This window comes from Harpia harpyja, chromosome 2 (assembly GCF_026419915.1).
Source record: "Harpia harpyja isolate bHarHar1 chromosome 2, bHarHar1 primary haplotype, whole genome shotgun sequence".
Classification (NCBI taxonomy): domain Eukaryota; kingdom Metazoa; phylum Chordata; class Aves; order Accipitriformes; family Accipitridae; genus Harpia; species Harpia harpyja.
Window position 1 is genome coordinate 50,249,400 of NC_068941.1, and position 27,187 is coordinate 50,276,586.

At 38.2% G+C, this 27,187-nt stretch overlaps 1 protein-coding gene across 1 annotated transcript in view; it reads right to left on the minus strand.

The window, feature by feature from the left end:
* Positions 1-27,187, minus strand: part of VEGFC (vascular endothelial growth factor C) — an 82,733-nt gene that overhangs the window by 24,868 nt on the left and 30,678 nt on the right. The gene's annotated exons all lie outside the window — the stretch shown is intronic.

The following is a 27,187-nucleotide window of genomic DNA, read 5'->3' on the forward strand; positions in this document are numbered from 1 at the left end:
CACATACTCTTAAAGTAACATCAAATTTTTGCCCATTTTCCCTTAGTCCAGGAAAATTGAAACACCCAGAAATGCAAAAACGGTTAAATTTGAAAAAAGAAGAAAATAATTCATGTTATTTTGTACCTTTTTAGGGGAAATGTTAATAAGCAAGTCCTGTTATAAAGCATTAATCCTTAAATCAGTATGAGTCAAGGACTTTGGTACCTTTAAGAGAATCTGAACTGCACACTCCATCACTACTAAGAGTTTCAACTGAAAGTCTTTAGGACTCTAAGCACTACACTCCTTAACTTCTTGTTTCAAGAGTAGCCTCAAATCCTGTAATATATCGCATTCTTATTTGTTGGCTTTTACACAAACTCATTGCAATTGCATTTTTCTGAAAGACTATGATTCAAATTTACATTCTAATTTCTCACTTATCTGAAAGATTCTTCTGTCCTCTTAGATGAAACAATATATTGCATCAAAGGACTCCTGTTATTCCCTGCCCACCCTTCTCATCCATGAACTGCTGACTTCCCAAAGGGAAGGGCAGTAAGGAGAAAGAAAAATATTGAAGAACCTTTAGCCACCTTCTCAGCCTATGTGGCCCTTAGATGGCAGTATGAGACACAAAATATAGAGGTACACTCTGTAAAAAGTGTCTAGCAACTTGCTGCAGACTCTGTAGCGTTTACTACAAAACTGTTGCTCTAGTCCAAGAAACACCAGGCTGTAACAGCGTAAAACCTGTGCCTAAAACCAGAAACGTGAAACTATAGAAATTGAAATTTGAGTTTCCTTATCAAACTCCACTACTAACAAAAAATAAATTCTTTCAGTTCAGTGATTTTGAACATTACGCAAGTAAAACAACCAGTTCTGAACCAGCTCACCTCAAACAAAACTGCTCCTTGTCTCACAAACAACTAAAAGAGTACAAAATGGCACGTGCTGTTGCACCTACTTCCTTGTCAGCTGTCAAATATAGGAGAAATGCCTCAGGGCAAGGTAGATTCACAGAACTCATCTCCCTAAGTACAGTTAAACACAGAAGCCGAAGCTAACACAGATTTCAAAGTCATTTTCTACGTCAAAGTGTTATGATGTTAAAAAAATATGTTTTCACTAAAGCCTCACTAAACCACAGCGTCATGACACACTACTTTGTCCTAGGAGATTTCAACAATCAAGCTATCAGTCTCAGAAACGCACTCATTCAGGACTTCATCTCTTTCCTTGCCTCCATAGGAAGGGTCATCTTTTACCCAAGCCACCCAGCAAGCGGTATCTTGGGGCCTTGCCTTCAAATTTGTTGGCAACACGGGGCATCACGCTCCCCACCACCCCTGCTCCCCTTTCAGGTTCCCAATCAGTAAGTCACAGACAAAAACCCAAGCTGAACAAACAACTAATTCAGCCACCGTCTGCTTGTTTTCATCCCTCCCGAGAGGTGAAAAGAGCAGGGTTTGAGTAGCCTCATCCCTGCCAGACTGCTTCCCGAGGGTGCTGCGGCACGTGCCCCTTGAGTATCGGGAAGCGGGTCGCTGCAGCAGCGCAGTGAACGCCAGTGTGGCAGATGCCTGTCTGCCACATGATGGGAATACGTACAGCGTGGGAGGTCTCGGTGCGGAGGCGGCCGGCGCATATATCCCGTCACGAGGCTGGATGCCAGTCCATTGTGGAAAAGGCCCAGAATGGAAACCGCGTTTAGGCATCCAGTAGGTGATCCTAGGAGGCCCTAGCAGATCACGGGGGTGATGTGGAAAGGGAATCCAACCAAAGGTTCACCAACCTTTGATGAATCCCTTGAAAGCCTGGGCAGCCCACTGTAGACAAAATGGTGGCTATTGCTATTTCAGATATTCAAGGTATAGGCCTAGATTGACAGAAAAGTAAGTGCTGAAACTCAAAATTACTTAGTTGATAAGAAGCCAGGGTATGGAGCAGGAAAGATGTTATATTTGTTAGAAATACTGTGTGTTGATAAAATCCTCTTTGGTCAGGAAATCAAGTCACGTCTTTCCAGCTGGACAGAAAATTTTATATACACATATAAAATATGTATGAACAAAAGTCAAAACATGAAAAAATTAGTGGCTTAATAAAGTATTGTATCAAATTTAATACAGTATTGTTTTCAACTGCATTTCCTCCTGGATATTCTATGGGCCAGAGTGGCATGTGCCTACTACATGAAGTGCTCACTTAATATGAACAAAAAGAAAACAATTTCTGGAGCGGATATATAGAATTACTTTTTTTACAAAAATGAATCATCATTCTTGCATCTGAATTATTTTGTGCTTAGTTTAATAAAGCCATTTGCTTGTACGGATGGCTTCAATTCAAACTTACAAATATGCTGTGGAAAACCAGCTTGATCACTAGAAGGCCTTTGTTCTCTCCCCTCTTCTGATTTAGCAAGAAAGGGAGAAGGAAATCCATACATGTATACTAAATACAGTACATGCGGTGCCCAGTTAGGAAAAAAAAAAAAAGAATAGAAAAAATATGTTGATTTTTTAATATGTTTCCTATATTACCTTGACACAGATCAATGATTTCTTCCTGGTATATTCACTGTAAGTTGATGTATTTTTTTAACTGCAGCAAATTATTCTCATTTGTGTCAAACTGTTTAAAGGAACACACACGTAAGGAGCTTGTGGAGTGATTTGATTTTGTACAAGAGTCAAACTTTATTGTTGACATGAACATCAAACAAAATCTTAAGTTCTGGTTGATTAGAAATTTTTGAGAGGAATGCAACTGCTTCTGTAAATATAATAGTTGTCTGGCAAAATTTTTTATTTTGTCCAAATTTTGGTTAATTTCACAAAAATATACTCTCTCGGTCCCTACATTTTATTTTAAATTCTTTGCTTTTTCTTAATTGTGCATTGGATTTTAGTGTAGGACAGAAAAAAAAAATAAAACCTCAAAAAGGTTTTGCACTGGAAATCCAGACTTCAACACCTATTTAGAATTTATGACAAGACACAAAGAAAGTGACAACAAAAATGTAGTACAAATCAGAGGGGCTCTAATTTTTCATTAATCTTATGCAAGCCCAGATTAGTGAAGTTTACAGAGATAGTCTGTAGATGCAATTACTGTCACCAAGCCAGTTATGCCCAAATGTAATCTTAAATTAAAAAAAAAAAAATTGTTCTATTGGCTGAAAGTAATATAACATTAACAAATATTGTGATAAGAGAAATTCTACAACTTTTAGGACCAAAGTAAGCTTTCTGATAAGTGTAAACAATCCATCAATTTTCATATAAACAGTTGCAGTGCACTCCACATGAAATCCTGGAACAACTGCCTAATGTTTTACTGGCAAGACATTCTGGGATCTATATTCTACACTGAGAAGGAAGCAGGAAATTGTGCCATCTGTGCCTGCAGAGGAAGGAGTTTCCTCTGTCCCATGTCTTCTATTTTCTTTGCTCAGTTAAAGGGTTCTTCTTCTTAAGTCAGTTAAGGAGTTGGAGTTTGTGCCTTTTTTTTTTTTTTTTTTTTTTTAAAAACACCACCACTCCCTTCATAAGTGCTTATCTCTGTCCTTTGATTGGCCATTCCACTGTTTTTCTCATTTTTACAGATTATCAATGTTGTCCTACATGATCACTTAAAAATGCTAGAAGCTATATTCTGGAGAAAGATGTTGACTAAACCTTTGACTAGCCAATCTCTACAAGATGATAGATGATATTGAGCAAAACAACAACTTAAAAATACAAGAATGAATGGAAAATACAGTAAAGACAAGCTTGCTTCATTTTACTTCTTCCACACTATTTCCTAAGGAACAGGGGAAATGACAAATACACATATAAATAAAGCAGTAAAGCTTGATGACAAGTGCTCTCTCACTATTATTTATTTAACTTAGGAACATTTAATTCTATCAAAGTATGTTTTTCACAATGTGGCTTCCCATTACATGGTATGTCAAGTTTTTAATAAAATTATAGCTTGCAAGGGCAGGGGCAGGATACCAAATAGGCTCTACATCCATTAACAAAATCAAATCCATAATAGACTTTCCACGCATTACATTATTTGTCTTTCACATGTCCCCAGTGTCTGCCTCTATTATTAATAACAAAGGTCAGAACACTTAATATTTGGCAGCATGCTTGACACATAATTGATGGTGTAATGCGCTATAACAGTACTTTACATATCTGCTCCGACTATAGTTGTCAGCTCATTTCATTTTCAAGGATTTTGTTGACAATTCTTAACAGGAAAATGCTGTCTATAACACCCCCTCCATTTTAATATGTTTATATCCTGCATTTATTGACTGACTGAAATGTATTAAAAATCAAGTAGTTAAATCCAAACGTTGAAACAGCGTGCAAGCAAATAGAAATATTGCAAAAGAAAAGTATGTATAAACACTTCACTTGCATAATATTTTATTGCAATTTTCATGTATTTCAGCGCTAGTTTTTTGGAAGTTGATGACAGTAGAAAAAGAAAATATTCTAATTAAATATCTTAGCCATAGTTAAGAATTACATTCCACTTTTTTGTGCACCTCTACAATCATGCTAGATTAGCCCTGATTTTGATCTCATATGCACCAATTTGTCACTAATAAAATTGAATGACTGTCTGCAGTTGCAATCTTTTAAGTTACCATTCAATATAGTAACAAAATAGTGCCTTACAGAATAATTTTTTATTTCATGTTACTTTAAATAAGTAGTAAGACCACTACAGTTAATTTGAACTAAATCAAAACATGAGAACAGCAGAGAGATTAGAATCGGTCTCTGTTCCAAAAAGCTTACAAAGCACATTAGACAAACATAAAAAGTAAGAATAAAAGTATAAAATAAATACAATGGTGTGAACTATATTATGCTTTAGGTGACCTTTATTCATTCTGGCATTTTAAATACCAAGAATAACACCAGGCAAAGAAAACAAATAAATGGCAGGGGCAAGGCGGGGAGAATGTACAAAGCAGATAGGCAGGGAAAAACGAATGAGTTTGCGGAGAGATTTCAAAGAGAATTTGTTAAAAAGGAAGAAAAAGACATTGGCTATGAGGATAAGCTTAAGACTACAGAAGTTTCATTTCTATGTTATACATCACATTTTTTTCTTTCGACTGGAACAGTTTTGGAGAGGAGATGCATAAACTGCTAGCAAAACATCCCAGGCTTATATTGTTTAATATTGCTCTCCTGTTTATGAGTACAAGTATTTAAGCTGAGGTAGGTAGTGTAAAATTTTCATTTTAAGGGAAATTCAATTTTTATGCAAGTCAGCATTTTCCAGGTAATATTTTATTTAGATATTCTTAGAAAATGCGGAAAAACATATCTAAGATTACAGGTTTGCACAAAGGCACTTATGTTAGGTCCTTCAGTGAAACATTTAGCTGCTACTGAGGTTCTGAAACACGCTTCTTGGCTGGTGCTTATTCCTCAAGTACCTGCATTCCTGAATGGTTCTCAACCTTCCCTAATAAAATGCCAGTACTTTCATCCATTCAAAGGGAATTACTTCTGAAAACACCCTTTTTTGATCTGAGTCTGATTTCCCTGGGAAGCAGAGAGAGAGAGAAAAAAAAATAATTCTAGCTGCTTTCTAGAGCAACTCCCTGCTCTGCTGCCTGGTTTCCTTAGAAGCTCGTCTTAGATGGGCAGTTCTCCCAGGTTTCTATGAGTGTGGGTGATTAAGACACTGCTGTAGGTAACGATATCTGATACAATTAGAGATGGTAATACCCCGGTGCCACGAGAGAAATCCATACAATCTAGACACGCATGCATGCGTGCATAGACATGGGAAAAGAAAAGGTGTTGAATACCATTCCTGACTATGATGGAAAGCAGATTTGAGAAAGAGGACTGGGAGCACCTTAGCCAGACCCTGAATATCTATGACCTTTTCTGAAGCAATTTCACAACTAGGTTACAGTAACAGAAAAGGTTTTGGTTTTATGCACTTCAGACCAATCTTTGAAATTTGCATTGTTCCGCAGCAGTAGTCTTCAACTTGTGTTCATAAATCCCTGCAGACTATTTCTAAGAATACAGCAAGTCACAATTGCAAAATAAAATACAAAAATCAAGCCTGTTATCAATAGACTCAATTCACTATTCAGGAGCTCGCAGTACATGAGCCCACAAATTAAAGGTCAAAGGCTGCACAGCAGTCATGGAAATTGGTGGGATAACCATTTACTGTCTAAGTGCAGCTGCATCTGGATTGTTTAATTGATTCCCAGACTCATACTGAAGCTTCCAGCTAGCATTACAAATAGATTGGGAATCAATAAGGATTTGGATTATTGCTGCTGAAAGGCTTACATCTGATTAAATCTTGCAGACATCAGGCAGTGCAATCTGTACCAGATGAGATTTGTGTATTATTTTCTCGGTCATCTACAGCTACAGTGATCAGTGGTGACAAATGCAAGGATCACTGTGCATGACCAGATGCATGACCAGAAGGAAGGGGAAACCATTTGTAAGTAAAAAACATTTGTAAAGCAAAAATAAAGGACAACATTGTGATGACTGCGGGGTTATTAAGGTGGCTAACAGACACAGCAACTCCGCCAGAAAGGAGACAGCGAGCAGCATGAGAGTGCCGGTGCCCTCTGCAACACAACCACTGCAGCCGGCGACGCTCTGGTGCCAACTGCATGTGCCCTGACTACGAGGCATCTGGGTTGATGCCACATGGCAGTTCTGTAGAATTTGACATGTTATAAAAACAGTAAGTTCATTTTGAATACTTTTACGCAACTTTTAACTAACGCTGAGGAAAGTGAAGCACGCAATTCTGAAAAGAAAACTTAAGTACTTAGAAATTGAACTCCAGCTAAAAATTCTAGTTGTAAGATCTTATTCTCTTAGAAAAAGATAAAACTCCAGTTAAGCAATTTTTTTAATCATTTGAATATTGCTGTTTTTTTAAAATACCCTGCAACCTTTTGTTTTCCCTCCAACAGTCAGACACTCTCATTAAAATCAGTACACAAGAATAAACTACCAGGCCTTCATAAGAGGATTGTTTATTTTCAGTCTTTACTGACCTTTCATTGGTATTATCATTACTTTTATTAGCAACTGCCATTAGCTTTGTCAGTAAAAGCAAACAAATATGGAGACAGTTCTTAACAAAAACTATTAGCATGGTAACACCGCAATTCCCTGTCATCACTTCAGCAGCTGTAACACAGCCAGTGAGAATTAAAAGCTTTCTTAGTATCAAGTACAGACTTACTAGGCGGAAAGGTAAGGGACAACCCCTTCATTTTAATTTAAATGCCAGCCCATTCTGAGATACTGCTTGAGCACAGTATGTGTGCCATGCAAAGATATCCTAGACCCTAATTAGTTAGTGAGAAGTACAAGCTGGACATGTGTCAAGTGATGGGCTTCAAAAAGGCAGTAGGTACAGTTTTAATGTAATGTTTTCTATTCTACATGTCAATGGTACATACGAAAAGGTTTCACTAAGAGCTGGAATAAGAAATTGCACATTCTTAAGAACATTTCTGAGTTATGCTGAACACATAGGCTACAGCATACGGTGCATTCTCACTGTGATGAGAGTATTTAGTTTTCAATTCAATGCTCTTGTTTATTCTTGAATTTTTAACAGTGTGGCCACTCATAGGACAGAAGGATTACATGAACACGTCGCCTCTTATCATTGTTGGATAATTTCTCTCACTACTAAGTAACTTTCCTTTTCACCGAGTTTTTAAAATCACTATTTGAAGCCCTGAGCAAATGCAATTAATCCATGTTCTAAATATTTAGCAACAGGTCACAGAAATTTCTTGAATTAACTACACTTTTGAAATGGTTCTTAAAATAAATAATTTCTCAGGCCATGGAACAAGATCAATTGAATTTCAAAGAAAAACTTGAACTTTATTCCTAAACAAATGTCTTAATCTAATAGGATGTGATTTCTGTATTGTTAAACAAGCCTTGCAGAGTTTACAGATCTGTACGGAAATATTAATTAGAAGACCACCTACCTTGTCACATTGCCTATTTCAACAAATATTCCAGCTATAAACACAATTGTATAAGTATACAATACTTAAAAGCTAAAGAATAATGAGCAAGTTATAACACAGCAATTCCAGTTGCAAAAATCTTTGTTTTAAATTATTACAAATGAGTTTTATATATATGAAAATGGGAACACATAACGGCTCTTAGAAACCTGTGGGTTTTATTAAATTTTAGAGTTTCTAAGTGTATGCCATTAAAAAGATATTATCTGATTATTTTATTCAGCATCATGTTTCTTCAGTTCATTTTACACAAGTCATTAAAAAAAAGTCCATTTGGTACCTCAAAGTAACCCGCCAGACTAATACATCACACAGCTAAGCCTTTGGTAACAAAGGTATTAAATTATGAGATTTCATTAACAAAATACCAGAAGCAGCTTTTATTTTTGTTGTCAAAGTATTACCCAAATATTTTATGTGAAGGTTCTTTGCTAACGCAGACAAAAGAAAGAGATCATCTGAATTTCATTAGCCTGAGGTAGGTACACAATGCAAAGGACCTGCTACCCACCGCCCACTTGTGCTCACCCTGATAATCTGGGTTTGAAATCTGTTCCATCCTAAATTCTGTGTGGAACATTCTTTGGATCACCATTTGACATCTGTTACAGAGAAGTTATACAGAAACAAAAACACTTGTTTAGACATTGAGCCTATAATACTTTTTCCCTTGCCTTTTGATGCTGCAGGAAAAAATAGCCAGACAACAGAGAAAGCACTATCCAATCTTAATCCCAAAATTCCAAATGGATTAGAACAGTACAAAGAGAAGAAGATTTATTTTCAAGCCTTTAAGTACAACACTGCATTGAAAGCATTTTAAAAACAAAAGACAATAACAAAATCCTTCATGCCCACACAAAGCCATAGTATTCCATTAAGAGCAAATTATTTAAACCCAAGAAAATACAGTACTTTAACACATCAATATTTGAGAACTATGGAATAGCGTGGCATGGATGAATACCATTTTATTCTTCCTATGTTTGAATAGCCTGTACCAGCTGCACACTTTAAGGTACTGCAATCAGGAGCCGAGGTATTCCTCTCCACAGACAGGGTAAGATGATGTAAGGCACACCTTTGCTTCCCCTGATGGGCTAACTTCATTGCAAACTACAATATAAAAGATCAGTAGTTCTGTGGAACTCTCACATCCCTTCTGAACTATGGGGAGGAGAAAATAAAAAACAGGGGTTTTGATCACAAAAACAGAAGTCATGCTTGTGTATCACTGAAGGAGAAAGCCTACTGTACCATGTAAAACCTGACAGGTATTAAGAGATTTGTCAGCAAGGCATGAGAGATGGGGAAAGGCAAAAGAATCCTTGAGAACGGCAAATCCAAGAACTAGATTGAGATTTGGTCACAATTCTCTTTCATGCAACCGAATCAGGAGAAATATATGTTGCCCATTATTTTTGGCTTAAATTATTCTGAATAGCGTATTGTACTGTAATGTTACTTAAAAGGGGTCAGGAACATCAGCAGTATTAAACTAGATCCTAATTTATACTGACAGGACACAGAGTAATCCAATGCCGAACACCATATGTTATCAGAAGACTTTTTGAAAAAGGCTTGACTGCAGAATGAAGTTTTTGCAAGAACAGGTTTACAAAGTATGCCCTGAGCTATCAACTCCCACTGGATTGCAAGAATACGTATAATCTCTGATGGAACGTATAATGTTGCATCTTGAAATCCACGATAGTTGCCATTAGTTGAAATTGTCCTGTACCACTTTGCTGAGTTGCCTGCATTCTTATCCAGGCCAGAAACTAATGAAAAAAGAAAACGGATTTGTAGGGATTATGTATATTAAAGGGAGGCATACAGAGAGCAGAAGAAAGGGGACAGAGGCTCTAGTTATTCACAGTCTGTGGAAAGACGTAAGGAAGATGTTTAAAATTAAGCTAAACATATGCATAAACCTTACTGTTACATTGAAATATTTTCTCGTGTTAAGCTTTTTATCTGCTCTTAGAAGTAAACAACTATTTTATGAAAAAAGGTTTTGTATCACTGCATTTTGTATTCACCTGGTCACAGGGACTTGAACAGAAGAACTTTTAAGTAAACAAACCCAGGTATCAGGTTTGTGACGTGAAAATGGGAGTGAGGGAAGGAAGAGATAAGGGAGTAAAAGTTGGTTAGTACCAGGACAGTGCAACCTAACACCCAGTCTCAGGCTCAGAGCACCCTGAGACTTTATTCTTCAGAAGCAAAGGTACACATCTCGAGATGACAGATCCTAATACAAAAGGAAGAAACAATTAAATCAAAGGGCTCTAGACTTCCTGAATAAAATAGATCCTATCATATTAGTTTCCTCAAAATGAAAGGTTCCAGAGTGTTTTGGAGATTTTAGCAGAAGAAAGTGTCAAAGCAGGAGAATTTATGCAGAAGAGAAATTTCAAATTCTCTAGCACTACCAGCAACCCTTAAGGAAGAGCTTTTTCAAGCATATGAAACCACTTCCCAAAGTTCAATCTGCAGAGATTACTTATAATGATTTGCATATAAAACCATGATGGAGTTATGTGCACACAGAATTAATGTAATAAAAGGATTCCTTTGACTTTTTTCCCCAGCAACTTACTGTGCATACCATGAGGCACACACGTGTCTTTGCAGGATTGCAGTCCTGGAAATTGGAATTTTGGACACACACTTGTTAATACCAAGAGCCCATTGTAGTCACTGAGGTTACCATTTACAGGACCAGACCATGAAACAATTTCTGTCTGTTCTTGCGCACGTTTCTAGCATTTCTTTTACTGAGAACCGCGATCTCCTCAACGCTTTGAGACAGCAGCTCTTTTCAAACAAAGTAGATTCAGACACAGGGAACACATGTCCCATTAAAGTAACTGACAGTGAGAACGACATTTCTGGTATGCTGAATTAAATCTTGTTTCAAAAGAAAGTGTTTTGTTTATTTTCAATTTTATTTGAACCAGAATCACAAAAGAAGGAATAAATGTAAATTAATGATCTTTAAGAACATTTTGTTTCATACTGAAATAGTTTTAAAACAATTTGGAGAACAATTATTAATGTAGCTTTATAAACATGTATGGCAGATGCTGTTACATATTTTTATTAATTTACCTGGAGGTTATTTCTGACATCCCACAGAATAATCTCCCTTACTGTCTCACATTTCTGAGAAGTCAGATAACTATCACCCTATATTCTTAGGGAAAAAACTAGAAGAGTATCTATTAAATTCCTGTTTTCCCCAAGAAGGAAAGGAACAGAGAATGCAAAATTTTGCTGTTCCAAAAGACTCCGATTTACAAGAGTAGCCTTACTATGTCTCTCTGCAATTATTCACATCTGTCATTTGGATCAATTAGAACTTTAACTGTGGCATAATTGTGGGTTGGGTTTGGGGTTGGTGGGGGTTTTTGGTTTTTTTGGGGTTTGGTTTTTTTTTTTGAGACATCATTAAAATTGACTGTGCCTTTAAACAAATGTGCCCAGATGCTATGGGTACAGCTAATCACAGGCACAAAGGCCCAGTCAAGGTCAGGCTGCAAGTTTGTCTCTAATTGCCCAGTTATACATTCCTTGGTCACCCAAATCTTCTACCGACTTCAATGGGATTTTTGTTTAGTGAGGATTACAGGATTTCGCCTCCTAGCTTAAGTATTGCATCTATACATCACTGTGTGTAGTATGTTTCAGTCCCTACGGTCACATTATCTGTAGTCCTACTAGCCCTAAATATCATGTTGAGCTTTTTAAGTCTTTCACCCTCCCAAAGCCTTAAAACTCAGTTTTCCTTTTGTTACAGTTGACTTTCTTTTGCTTTTCTATGGTCAACATTATTTGACTTTGAAAATTAGTTACCTGGCAGCCAATGTTTGTCCCACTGCTGCTATATTTTTCATTTAAAACATATTAATTTGCTTTCAAAACCTATTGACCTAACTACCATATTAGTCATTCTGCTAAAACACAAAGACAGTACTTTTCCTACCCCAAAGTCTTTCTCTTAAATTCTTGGTTACATTTCAGCTCCTTATTAAAGCAGTCTGGTGATTTTTAGATGATCTTACCGATGCCCATAATAGCTTTTGTTGACTTCTCTAAACATTTTTGCTTGTCACAGCATGTTTGTATGATTAATTCTCAATTCCAATTTTTTTTAGAAGTTTACATCAGGTCGCCTGCAGTCCTTCCTTAATTTACCCCACAACATATGTTCATAAGGTATTTTTTCGTTATTATGCAAACACTCCAATCTAGACAAAGTGCATGCTATCATTCTTTTACCAGACCAGCTGTACAACTCAAAGGCAGGGGTGTTTCTATGTTGTCAGTTCAGGCCCATTGGTCTCTTCTTCATCCAAACTGAACGCACGAGACACAGCTGACAAGTCGGTTCACTCAAGGGCCTGCTTCTAACAGTGCAAACCCAAAATGCCGCGAGTTTGTTTCCAGCATATCCCAGCTGGTCTGGCACCAACGAAGCCCTTCTGCCACCTCCCAGAGCACGCAATGGGCACCTGCAGCATTACGCTCTGCAAACACCTTTCCAGGGTGCTCAAACACACCCTTTGACTATTTCAAACACAAAATATACTCAAAAAGCAACAACAATAAAAATCCCTCTGAACTGAAGAACCCTCCAAAACAACACAGAAAGTAATTATGCCTCAGAGGCGTAACACGGGAGCTGAGGGGACCCATATAAACTGCTGTGCCGAGTGCGTGTGGTCACCCTGCTCCAGGCAGCATCGACAAGGGTCGGACCCATACCCAAGCAGCCCGGGGGCTAGAGTTTGCTCTCTACTACAGTCCACAAAGACTGCCTAGATACAGTCTTTGCTTCCTTAAGAAATACCACGTACATGAGATACATATGGCACAGCCATTTTCAAAATCTTGATTAACTCCTAATGCCTCTGAAAGTAATGCCTGGCACACAGACTCCCTGGAAAATGAAAACAGACCAATGAAATTAGAAGACAACATGTATAATTTACAACACAGTAACTCCCTGTGCAGGTCGTATCGCAGGGAAGCCAAGCAGATTCAGGGTGCTACAGTTTAGCCTAATAACTTCATGGATCCATATTAATTTTCTGTTGTGTTTCTCAAGGTATTTACCAGATAAATTTTTAGGAAACAGGCTTTTGCTCAACACTCCCTCCCAGGCAAGGGCTTTGCGAAAATGTAGCTACCTCAAGCTCCCTGACTAGCTATATTCTAAGCTTTCTGCTGGATTAAACAGAAAAGTCTTGATGCTGAAAGACTTTACACATCATGGACAGCCTCTGCTACTGCAAGCATTTCAAGCAAAATACCAAAAATAATCCAAGCAGAGCTGTCCAGGTAGAAAGCCAAGCACTTACTGGTCTTACCACAGGAAAACATTACTTGACTGTCTCACACTCTCTGAACTCCCTCACGCTTCTCATCCTATCTCTGGTCCATACTGTCTATATTAAAGTAGTATTCTCAGTGGTATCTTCTCCGCTGTTGTAGCAGAACACTTTGATATAAATGTAGAAAAATAAAAATAAAATCTGTGTTAGAGAAATACACAGGCTCCATAATGCATTGCTAAGAAGAAAATTAACTATTTGTTCTATCAGTTAGAAAGATGCACTGGTGAGCACTGAACATTTTGATTGTTACGTTAAACATCTAGATTTTAAAAGAAAATTTTTCTAATTCTTAAATGCTTTAAAAGAATTATGCCTGATAACTTCTCCTATAGACTTTGTTTCTACCTAGGCCAGTGGTCTTCAGCTTCTGCTGGTCTTTGGGCAACATCAAATGTTTCTGTTGGCCTCAATTTTAACTATTCGCTTCTAATTTGTGAGCAACACATTAACTGTGCACTACAGACTGAGAAGCTGTGAGTTAACAGACTGATTTTTGTCTTATGAGAGGCCAGTACTCTAACATGTTTTTATTAGCAAAGCCTCTTTTCTGTACAACTGTGAATTATAGCATTTTAAAAGAATAGAAAAAAATATCATATCCTATGTTTCTATGGTTAAACATGTAACTACGGTTATCTTCCATCCTCTGGTTTACATGCATTTCAGTGTAGTTTTATTGTCATTTAAACAAGATTTTTTGAGCAGTAGATGAAGGTTGAAGAATTGGTTACATGAGAATCAGAAGCATTAACTAAAGTGACACCCTGGGTAAAGTATATTCATTTAGTTAAAATGTCACCAGTTAGTTGCAAGCAACAGAAGATGTATAATCACTGCTTAAGTTTTGCAGTTTCTCTGGTATCACTATGTGAGTGATCAGAATACTATTTAATGGGGTCCACTTTCAAGGTTACATTATGTTCCAATACAATGTGAAACAGTCAGTGCCAACCAAGGTACCCAAAAGCACATGCTAGTCAGGAGATTTTATCAGCCATTTACTTTAAAGGCAAAAGAGCACTTAACACCTACTGATAAATAAGGGATGCAAACTCACTGCCGAGTTTGGGACACTGCTACAAGGCTACAGTCAACAGGCACTGTCAGCTCTGGACCACATGCAGAAACAGCAGTTAACTTTTGGAGGCTTAAGCACCAGCCTGACCATCGTACTCTTGTCGCCCTTGGTGTATACAGTAGCAGTAGAGTTCACAGTTAGTTAATTGCCAGATGATGTACAGATCAGTACGTGCTTGCTGGCTTCGCATGGGAACTTCTAAGTCCCCTTCAGTCTTCAGTATCACGGTCACATCAGTCACATCAAATAAAGGAGGTTGGATAACAAGAACTGGCAGATTGATGCAATTCAAAGGCTAGACTGCAGTAATTTAAATGAAAGATGTGTTATCTTACTATTCTGTCTGTAAGCAACATGGAGCACACACATGGAGGGTATGAATCAAAACTGGACAATCCGATTTTTGGAAGGCAACTAGCCCTGCCAAGTAAGTGCACATTTTTAAACTGAACTTAAAACTGTATCTTTCCTGTGAACTGAAATTCTTGTGTGGATTATTTTGACCTTCTTTCAGTAAAGCCTGCACTAAGCCATGGTAGTTTGTAGCCTGCAGACAGAACAGAAAAGACTTTCCCTCTGAAGTATCCAGATATATCTTTCCATTCTCAGCCTTTTTCAGATTTTTAACAAATACTCGTCATTTAAGGACAGATACCTGTTCTCTGCAACCATATGTGGTTGGCTTCCTGAGCTTAATTCCAACATTCCCTTGCAGCATTCCTTACATGAGATGCCTAAAACTCCTCACCAGTCTTTAAGACCAAAGGACACATGCATTAAAATCTCTCAGCACCGCCTGTCTATGCAATGATGCTATTTGCGCCTACTGATTCTGCGCACAGACAGACTCCAGTGCTGCCAAACTCAGCACCTTTCTTAGGGCTAAACACACTTGAAGGTAGTTTTGGAGAGCACATGGACATTCCTTATGTGAGCAGCAACATTTCACGATACTCTCCATTTACAAAATTAGTATTCAAACAGTAACTGCAGGGAATACATGGGAAAGGGAGAAATACTCTAAGTCTTCAGTTCCTACTGCTTTGCCCTGTGGCAATACAGAAGACCACACGCACTAAAGCCCCGGTCTCAATTCTTTGAGATAGCCACATCAGGCACACATCACCTGCAGGCAGAATTATACCTATTTATTAATACGTCCAAACTTGAAGCAACAGAATTGCTGGGAAAAAACAAACAAAAAGCACCCTGTGACTGACTATACCAATATTCCTGATAAAAGGCTTTACATCTGCTAATAAAAGTAAGGTAGAAGTTACCCTTGTTATCAAATCCTGAATCAGGAGGTATAGCATATTACAAAGATGTTGATTTGCCGGCATATTTAAAGTGATTGCCTCAGGATTTACACTTAATCTGTCTTCAGAAAGCATGAGCTATCCTAGGTAGAAATAGATGTCAGAGAGTATACACCCAGACAGAAAATATGGCACATTATTCTAAATTAATAGTTTGCTTACAATTTTTTTTCAAAGGAATATTAAATAGACAATGCGGTATAGTCAAATCCAGCAATAGTATAAATGGCACAAATACATAGTTATGTATGTGCTCTTTCATAATTTCAGATTTATCACTGATATATTAGTCACATTTTCATGATTTCAGATACATTAGTGGGTCACACGGAAACATTTTTGATGTGTAAAGGACAAAGAATGTGTGGGAAGAGTTAGAGAAGTGGGAAATACAATTTTCATCAAAGATGTCCCCCAAATGTAGCTAAAACTGGTGAGTGTAGCCTAAAACCTGAAAATTGAGTGGCTATTGCTTATTTTTATTCACGTACCTGACTGCCTTACGAAAGGACATATTTTGCAAATACAAGAATGTATTTAGCTCCTCTGAAAAAAATGTGGCACAAAGACATAGATTTAGAAGCCAAACTTTTATGACCTTGACAACGTTTATAGCTTATACTAAAAGTCCAGATTCTGGGACTCATACAGTTACAAAAAAATCATGTCTTTAAAATATACCCAACATCTCCTGATAGTGGGCAACAGTTGTAAAAACCAAACCTTAAAGGAACAGAACCAGACAGAAAAATAGAAAATTAATCAAATTTTTGCGCCTTCTATTTTATACCTGACTCCCAATTTCTAGTTTTTTTCAATACAGCAGTAATGCTCTAAGCATCCAGAATTCAATACTCCAAATGAAAGTCTAAAGAACAGATGCCCTTTAACACATAAATAGTTGAACTGAATATTGAAAACTGCAATCTCTATAAGGGGAAATTTTTTTATTATAATTTATTCTTTTAAAGAACAAGAGTTGGTAAAGTTTATTACAGGACTACATTCTTTCTCCTGATATGCGTATGTTTATAAAAAGTGAACATACAGAATATAATGCAAGTTATTAATTATACTGAGTTAATTTCCTGCATTTGAAGGACAGGTGTTAAGAACAGATTGAGAAAGCTCATATCTGGAAAATTTCATCCCACAAACTTACTTTGTTTTGAAAGACAGGTGAAAGTTACCACAGACACAATTTACACAGACAAATTATAATTTCTGAACAAATGAAAAAATAACACTGATTTACATTTCATTTCTAAAGAAATTACAAAAACTGGAGAAACCTCCCATTCTGACTCTTGCATTGTTTTTGAGTGTGTGTTATGGGACTCCTTTCAAGAAATCCCCCCTCCTACTCCTCCCCATCCTTCCCCTGGATCCTCAATTTTAACATCTATTTCTTTGGGATTTCACCTCCTTCCTTCAATAGCGACTCAAGAGTAGCGTTTCACCTTCTGATCACCTCCCCCTAGATATCATCAGGTAAACCAGAACTCCTATAACAATACTGAAAGGATCAATGGCAGTAGAAAACCTTCCCACCCCCCCCCATACCCTTTGGAAGCCTCTCCTGTTTGAACTTACGATCATTGTCTCTTGTTCTAAGCCTGTGTACCTCAGTGAAGAGCCTGGCTCCATCTTCTTAGTAACCTCAAGATTTGGAAGGTCACTATTAGGTCCAGTCCTCTCAGACTCTTCTCATAGGGCACATGTTCCAGCCCATCTTGGTGGCCCACTGCTAGACTCAATCAAGTTTACTGACATCTTTCTTGTATTTTTTTTTCTTTCTTCCTGAAAACCGAACACACTATTCCACATGTGGTTTAACAAGCATCAAATAGAGGAGGATAATCACTTTACTCAAGTTACTGGCCGTGCTCCTCTCGATAGAGCCCAGGATGCTGTCAGCCTGCATTGCTGGTAGGGCACAATACTGGCTCACGTTCAGCTTACTGTCTACCAGGATCCCCAAGTCCTTTTCTGCAGAGCTGTTCCCCAACCAGTCAGCCCCAGCCTCTATCATTGTAAGGAGCTCTTCCATCCTGGGTTAAAGACTTCACATTTGCCTTTACTGAATTTCATCAGACTCCTGTCAGTCCATTTTTTCAGTGCACCTTGGCCCCTCTGAATGGCAACCCTGCCCTGAAGTCTATCAGCCACGCTGCCTCTACACTTCCAGTTTGGTGTCATCCAAAAATCTTATGAGGGTGTGCTCCGTCTCACCACAATGTACCCTCTCCTCCTTCTGTTACTGACAAAGATATAAAACCGAACAGATCCCAGGAGAGGCCCCTGAGAAAAGGTACTCGTAACTGGCCTCCATACAGAGTATGAACCATTAACTACACTCTAGAACCCAAGCTTCCAACCAACCAGACCATAAGATCCTAACTTGAGTACAAGAATACTGTGGGAGACAGCATCAAAAGCCTTGCTGAAGTCAAGGTAGTTGAAATCCACCACTTCTCTGCCCTCATCCACAGATCTAGTAATTTCATCACAGATGGTGGTGATCAGATTAGTCAAGCCTGATTTACCCTTGGCATAACCATGCTGCCTCCAAAAGGATCCCATTTACCAGTTCCTTGAATAAACCAAAGTTTGCTTTATCAAAGGTCAGGCTCTGCTACTTGCCTTCCTCACTCCCCTCTGGATGCTGAGCTCCAATAATTCACGCTTGCTACAAGCCAAGGCTGCCATTGATTATTACCTCCTTAGCCAGTTCTTTATTTGTGAGGACAGTGTCACCCAGGTATATTGCATCTACATTAGAATCCCTTGGCAGTCTCCAGAAACCTCCTGGGTGGCTTATATGTGTTGCCCTTCCAGCAGGTGTCAGGGAGGCTAAAGTCTCCCCTACGAACAAGGGTCTCTGAGTTGCTTAAATATGACTTTGTCCTCTTCCTCATACTAACCAAATGATCTGTAACATATGCTCACCATAATGTCACCCATACTAGCCCCTCCTCTGATCCTAATCCACAAGCAACCCATCCACTCAAACTGCTTCTTCATGTAAAGGGAAACCCCCATCCCTTTGTTCCCTGCCTGTCTTTCTATATCCATGCATCACAGTTGTTCCGACAATGCCTTAGTGATGTGTCTGCATGCAGAGCTCTGCTTCCTCCTGATTGATTCCTAGGTTGTGTGCATCTCTGTGCAGGCAATTCTTCCCTGACAGTCTATAAACCAGAAGATTTATGTTTTGCTTCAGAGTTCTTCCTCAGATTTGACCATCTGCTGATAGTACTTTTCTGTCTGTCATCCAAATTTTGGATTCTTTTCTCCCAACAAATCTTTTCCTTCTCTCTAAAATCTGTTTCTAGCCCTCTCCTTTCCAGTAAGAAAACATTAATTAAAAATGTGTACAGACAATCTGACAAAGTAGCAGTTTGCCTGTCAGCTATCACACTTTCAAATTAGCATTGCTGCTTCTGGGAAAGCTGTACTGTGGTAAATTAAAATGATGAAAAGACTGTAGAAGTCTATACATTAGCATGTCCGATCAGCATCATATATGCAGGCAATGGAAGGAAAGACTACTTAGCCAAACAAGGCTAAAATCTCTTCTAACACAGTGATTTTAAAGACTGGAACCGCAAACTGAAAACAGTATCTTGGATTGAGTGAACAGCCATATAGGTGCAGCTATCCTGCACTGGTACTCCAACTACCTCATTTAAAAGTTACCCTAGGGATGTCTACAGATTGCAGTACTGAGATTGCCCAACTTCATTGTTTTGCATGGGATACACTCTGGACCAGGACACAGGCTCCCTAGCTGGGAGGTGCTGTTGACGCTCTTGATGGACAAGATGCCTTGCAGAGGGATCTAGATAGATTGGAGCATTGGGCAGTGATTAATAGGATAAATTTTAACAAGTCCAAATGCCAGATTCTGCACAAAAGGGGAGAGGAGTGGCTGGAGAACAGCCCTGCAGAAAGGGATCTGGGGGTGCTGGTCAACAGCAGGCTCACTGTGAGTCAGCAGTGTGCCCTGGCAGCCAAGAGGGCAAACCCCATCCTGGGGGGCATCAAACACAGGATAACCAGCTGGTCAAGAGAGGCGATTATCCCACTGTGTTCAGTGTTGGTGCGGCCTCACCTTGAGTACTGTGTGTGGTTCTGGGCCCCACAATTCAAGAAGGATGTGAAGGTCTTTGAATGTTTCCAGAGGAGGGCAACAAAGCTGGTGAAAGTGCTGGAAGGCATGTCCTATGAGGAATGGCTGAGGACTTTGGGTTTGTCTGGTTTGGAGAAAAGGAGGCTGAGGGGCGACCTCATTCTCTCTACAGCTTCCTGAGGAGGGGACGTGGAGAGGCAGGTGCTGATCTCTTCTCCCTGGGATCCAGTGATACGACACATGGGAATGCTTCAAAGCTGCACCAGGGGAGGTTTAGACTGGACGTTAGGAAGCATTTCTTTACCGAGAGGGTGGTCAAACACTGGAACAGGCTTCTGAGAGAGGTGCTCGATGCCCCAAGCCTGTCAGTGTGTGAGAGGCATTTGGACAACGCCCTTAACAACATGCTTTAACTTCTGGTCAGCCCTGAAGTGGTCAGGCAGTTGGACTAGATGATTGTTGTAGGTCCTTTCCAACCAAAATATTCTATTCTATTCTAATATCTGGAAGTGACTAATGTTGTCCCTTTGAAGCTGAACTGCATGCTGAAAAGCAAGTCTAAAACCATGCTACAAGGAAGAGGTTTGTCAGGAAAGGTGACTGTGCTGCACTGCCACAGAAAAGCAGAAAGGGCACCTGCTTTAACTCTCAAAAAGAGGCACAGAATGGCTTGCAACACTTATGCTACCATAGTTCAGGGCTTAGATATATAGAACACAAAGCAACAGAGCCCCAAACATGTCCTAAGCCAGAAAAATAAGGCCTCAGTTCTGCTGGGGATATTGCCCAGCAAGACATAGAAACACTGAGCAACAATGAGGATCACCAGCCTCACATCTTGAACTACAATTCCACTTCCTTGGCCAAGCCTGCAGAAGAGCTTTAGAGAATGATGAGAAGAGAGTCTCGTTGTGGGCTACCATTTATCAGAAACGTATGCTGTTTCTCTTCTAGCAAGTCAACTGACTGATGGTAACTTAATATTTGCTTAGTGAGTGGAGGTCACTAAAAACCCAAGATGTTATTGACCCCTACAGTTAGCTCAGAGAATCTCTGGGAGAGACACACATCTCAGTGTGCTGAAAAAAACCCAGTATTAATGTTGACTACTGAATTGGAAAACATATCAAACAACTCCCATTGATAGGTTATTGCTATAATATTGTAAAAATTGCAGATCACTCATGGCTCCTCATAAACAAAATAGTCTCAATCCAGATTTTCAGTTGTGAAGCCATTTTCATCCAGACTTAACACTGAGCACATCTTTTTCCAATTAGACCAAGGAGATAATCCTCAAGGTGAAAGCGATATACGCATCTGTAGGGCTGGAGTACAGATTAGCCATTATTTTAAATTTATTTTTGAAACAAAGCCGTTATGAAACACAAACAAACATTGTTGTACAAGACCATGTAACTGTTGAGTACAATTTCCTATATACATTGCTTGGTTAGAGAAACTTTTTTTAGAAGCTAGATCATAGCACAGAAAAAGGCGTGGAAAAACCAAAGATGCAGGACCAGAAGATGCTACATTCCCCAACACTCCATTAAGCCTTTTTTAAAAATTCAGACAAAAGCAGGTTGTATAACATCGTAACAGCTCTAGACTAAAATCAAAATTGTTTCTATAGGTAAGTTCTGCTTGGTTTTAAACTCTGGAAAGAAAAGGCAGCCCAACACCTTTGCTAGAAGTGCCCACAAATCAAAAAACCCAGCCAAACATATACTTGAAGGAGCAATTCTGTCTCTACAGCTGTTGTGACCGCAGCTACACTGACTCTAGTGGAGTTCAGACCCATTTACAGCAGCTGAAGATCTGGTCTTCCAATTTAAATTCTGTCTTGACTTTGAGTAATTCTGTTGAGGTCACTAGAACAGGGTTACTCAGGACATAAATTTGCCCCAAGGGCTTTTGTTGCCTAAGCTATATTTATATTACATTAATGTATAAACAGAAAATGCCTAACAAGTTCCAGTAAAGCAATTCATGTAATTAGTTTGTAACTTGTGCTTAGGTCTCTCAGGGGTTACTGAGGGTCAAATTAGGGAAACATATTTCTGAAAAGCCCAAGTCCTGAAATAATAAAGCTTCAGCTTACATTTCAAAGTGGTAGCACCTCTGTCTTATGACTTCTAATAACCTTTTTTAAAAGTAAATGGATTAAAATGATAGAAAAAAAGACATCTGAAATGATGGAATATCATACTAAAAGGCAAATGGTAGTTTTGTCTGTTTCCACAAATAAAAATGCTTTGGTTAATTTCTGTCTAAACTTCAGAACATGAGAAAGCCACAAATAACAACAACACAAAAGTAAGACTTTTTTCATATATTCTAAAATAGAAAAAACAATTCAGATGCAGACAAAAGTAAGCACTGTCTATTTTGTACTATTTGTAACCTATCCTAGTTTGGAGTTGAAAATTCAGTAAAACTTACATCATATAAAGCACATACAAGTTAGCAGGAATGGGGCCCAGATATTAAACACCAGTGGAACAAAGCAAGCTGTTTTAAGGGAACTGATGCCACTTGTCATACACATGAACAGAGTAGCTGTGCCTTCTTTTACAAGCAGCAGTGTAGATTCATTCTTAAAAGACAAAAATTGTGTAATTTGAAGGTTCAGAAACAGTATAAGACATGCATTATCTATGAGAATGCCAGTGAGGAGAATTTTCTTGTATTAACTAAACCTGTCTGAAAACCTTAAAGAGCCACTAAACTATAATTAAAATAATCAAAGGTCACCATGCACCAGTTGTTCATTTGGATAACTGTAAAGGCAGATACCAGCCGTTGATAACTCTCATTTATTGAATTTATTAACAAGCTGCAGGAATGTGCTTGTTGCATTACATGACTATGCATATTGAACAAGTGTTTTACTTCAACTTTACTTTCTTCCATTTACATAGTCCACAACTATTTACACTCTGCAAACACGTAACTATTTTTTTTTTTTTTTTAGATCCTGTTACATCACACATGACATTTATCAACACACCTACTAGTTACAGAAACTGGAAAGACCTAGTAGGAAATGCAATCTCCTTAAAGCCTAAAAAGGACAGATAAATTATGATTTTAAGACAACTACTCGTAGCATGTAGTTCACTAGATTTATATGTTAGTACATCAACATCAACCCTCTGGATTTTTTCATGCTAAATATGTAAATCCCTTACTTAACAGTTCCTGACAAAGCAGGAACTTTGGAAGTGGAGATCAAAAGGAATAAAATAGTCAAATCTGTTTGAGTCTAGTTAACAATACAAAAACATGATGCTTCCATATATGGCTAGAGTACCAAGTGATGTGGGCAGCCGCAAACACATCAACTTTAATGGAGAAAAGACAGAAATCCATATTACTCAAATATGGGCAGAAATAGAAAAATGCTTTTGACATAGCTCATGAAGAATAGCAAACCCTAATACTACACAGGTATTTGTGATGCTGCTTTCAGGTTGCATTATAGTCTTAAATAACAATGTTTCTAATTTGTTTGTGTAGGTGTATTTCTAATTTGTAACTGTAAATAAAAAGTCCTTTGAATTCAAAAAGGAATTCAAGCACGTCAGATAGTTCATACTGAAATACAAGGAAATATTATTGTTTCTGATTTATGGGGGAGGAACAGCTGGCACTTATTATGTCTATGTACTACATCAATCACCAGCAACACATAAACTCTGATAAATCTACCTTATGTCCCTATAAACACAAAGCTCTTTTTCCTTTCCTAGACCAGATTGTTAGCTGATATAAAGTGGTGCAGCTTTAAATCCAACCCCTTATCTTCTAATCAGTTCAAATGATTTACCAGGCACAAATTTATCTAGTTTATCTTTTACAGATTTTTTTATTTTATTTTATTTTTTTAAACCAAGTGATTGAGTTCTGCACAGAACACTCTTACGGGGTAAACAGCACTGGTGCAACAGACTATCAGCAAGTACTGCTGGTTTTGGTCAAAGTTGTAATTACAATAGATGCCAGCTTGTGCATCATTATATCTACTACACCATGTGCTGTTTATAAACAGACAATCTACTACAGCTGGATAGTGACAGGAATGAAAAGAATAAAGGTGGTGGTAAGGACGTTAACCACAGAAAGATGAGCAAGACATGGCCTCTCACGATCCAACCACCCAATCAATGTATGGGACATTAGTACTGGGAAACAAACATGCTTTAACTTTCCAGTCTTCCGAGGAAAGAATGAAGCAGAACAGATTGTCCAGCAAGCTTCTGTTATGTGCTTATAACAATTTTCGCTACAGAGGACTGAGAAAACCACTAGAGAGCAAGTATTTCTAAATTCCACCCCGACTACAAGGGAGGACTTAGTCCAGAATGTGAAGAAGGAAATAGAGTTTTTGATGGAATAGTCCATTAACTTTCAAAGGAAAGCTGATCTTCTACCTAATGGAGAGGAGCAGCTTATCGACAGATTGCACTGAGAAGACAGATTTATATTTTTTAGTCTTTCTTTTCTTTAAGAAAGGTCGATTGCAATCAGGCAGCTGACGTGTTGAACACAGCAACAAAGAGCTTCAACTAAAATAGGGAAAGCATTCTCCTACATGTTAATCTGGATGCTTTAAAAAAAAAAAAAAAAAAAAAAAGAGTTTGTCTAGTTTTTCCTAAGATACTTTCAATTTTGACAGAAGGAACAAGAGAGCTATTAGTTGCTGTCTTTGAGAAGGATAGCCAATCTGGAGGATTGGTGGTTTCATAAGACTGGAAAAGAAAACCAGAGTTCCTATCCAGGCTCAACTCCAATTGCACAAACATTAAAGCAAACGGTAAACAAGCTGTTTGCAAGGTCTTGGGGAGCAGGAAAAGAAGAAGAATCCTTACCCCTACCCCCCAAGAGACTGTAAACATCTGACACAGCCGTGTATAATGCACTAATCATGTCAAATGACTATCATTCTCTCTTGCTGTTATGACAGGGAAACGGTTCATTCTGATAAGGAAGCAGCAATAAGGATCAGATGAATTAGGATAAACCCTCTGCATGGTAATAAGCAGCATTCTAACATTTTCACATGGGGAAAAGCCACACTTTCTCCCTGCAAGCCCACAGCCCAGCCGCACTGCTCCCAGCACCCTTCTCCCAACCTTGTACTGTCCCTGCATGCAATTGCAGACACTAGTCAGACCCAGATAGCCTCTGCTGCTAGACAGATCATACATTCTTTTAAACTCGCTATTTCTGCAGCATAATAAAAGTCCGTAGCCAAAACATACTATAGCTGCACATCAAGTATTTGTATAACAGCTTCCCTCCCCTCTCTCCATGATCCTACCCCATGCATGATTTGTTGTGAGATCCTGTGGCCAAAAGGGACCCACTAAAAGATACTGATAAGCAAACTTGGCCCTTTCTCCAATGTGTTGCACTGGTTAAAGACTACAAGAAATAGAAACCGTTGTCATGGAGCTGCACTTCCTCTTACAACTATTCTTGAGAAAAAAATCTGTGTTATTTTTTCTGTCAGCTCAGATGCCTGTCTCTTGTTTTCTTGGAAAGCTTGTGACCTCAGTGTGAATTACAAGCCTCATCTTGTCCACTCTGTAATTTATTTTGACTTTAGTAAGACTTTTTCCTTGACATTCTAAGATGCAGGAAATATGGTCTAGAGGAAGTTACTACAAAGAGGGAAGCAAAACTGTTGGAAAACTGTACTCTACATTGTTTATCAATGATTCACTGTCAAAGTGAACACAGCTGTACTCTTGGTGCTGTGCTGTTTAACATATTCATTCTGGATTTGGGTGGCAGAAGAGGGACATACTTACTAAATATGCAGCTGACTACTTTGTGATAGGCCGTAAAAACTTTGGAGGACAGGATGAGAATTCAAAAGGAACTTGGCCAATAAGAGAAATACTCAAACAAAAAGAAAGATTATGAAATTTTGTTAGGACACTTCCACTCATCAGGATCTTTTAAATTCTGTCCTTCAAGCAGGAATATTCAACTGGACAAACACAAATTGAAGAAATTCCAACTTTGTAGCAGCTCTCCAGAAAAGCCATCTACGAGTCACAAGCTGAACACAAGTTAACATCTACAAAGAACAAATTGAAGGGACCATTGTTTAGTCTAAAGAAGAGGAGCTTGAGAGGAGTAAAGGGCTAAATACAATGAAGGAGGAAATAAGCCATCTTCCATATCCATATTATCCAGGACAAATAATAACGGACTTACATTTACAGCACTCAATATTTACACTGGATGTTAGGAGTAAGAGTTGTGCTGAATAATCTCCTTTTCTAGAGATCTATACAGATAAGTATATAAGCAAAGTTCCCTATTTGTCTCAGACTTCCCTTTACTGTCCCATACAAAGACCTATCATGGCTTTTTTGTTTGCTTTTCATCTAGCCAGTGTCTTGCTTTTCTGCCAGTCTTGTGGTAAAACTATACCACCACAAATGAAACCACAGAAAGCAGTCAAGACAAATTTCTCTAATGAAAATAGATGAGCATATCTTATTAAAAATCGTTATAAATATTCCAAAGTATATGTACCAAAATAAGGAAAAGTTAATACAAAATTTCTTTTATTCTGAGGCTTCAGCTAGATTCAGTGGACCAGATACTGCTTCAAAAATCACATGGACAGCTCGACATGGGAGTTTGATTCCATGAAAAAGTGTCCTTGTGTGTAATTAATTACGCACATTAGAAGGAAAGTACAGTTGCTTTAAAAATGCCCAAGAAATAATCCAATAGACTGATTTTTCATTAAATGTGTTGGATATAACCAGCCAACAAAAACTCTTTCTGAAAATACATGAAGTACTTCTAACTATTATCTTGTGCTGCAGTTGCAAAATGGATGTTGTTTAGACACCTGTTCCAAATTCAGGACTCTGTCTACCATATTGCCACCTGGTACTTTAAGAGGATGGGAGAGACGAAAGGGAATAAAAAGGAAACAGATCTTCCTGTGACTAATGAATCAATTCCAAATGCTTAAGTTGCAGTATTACTCTCACAAGGAATATAAATACAATTTAAAATGTAGGAGCTCTTTTTTTTTTTTTTAATTGTGCAAAATTTATGATAACTTTCAGACTACAAAATCCACTCCAACCACGTAATGCCACATATATAATAAGCATATATAAAAGTGAACATGAAAACAGGCAGAAACATACTTGGGCTGTAAGA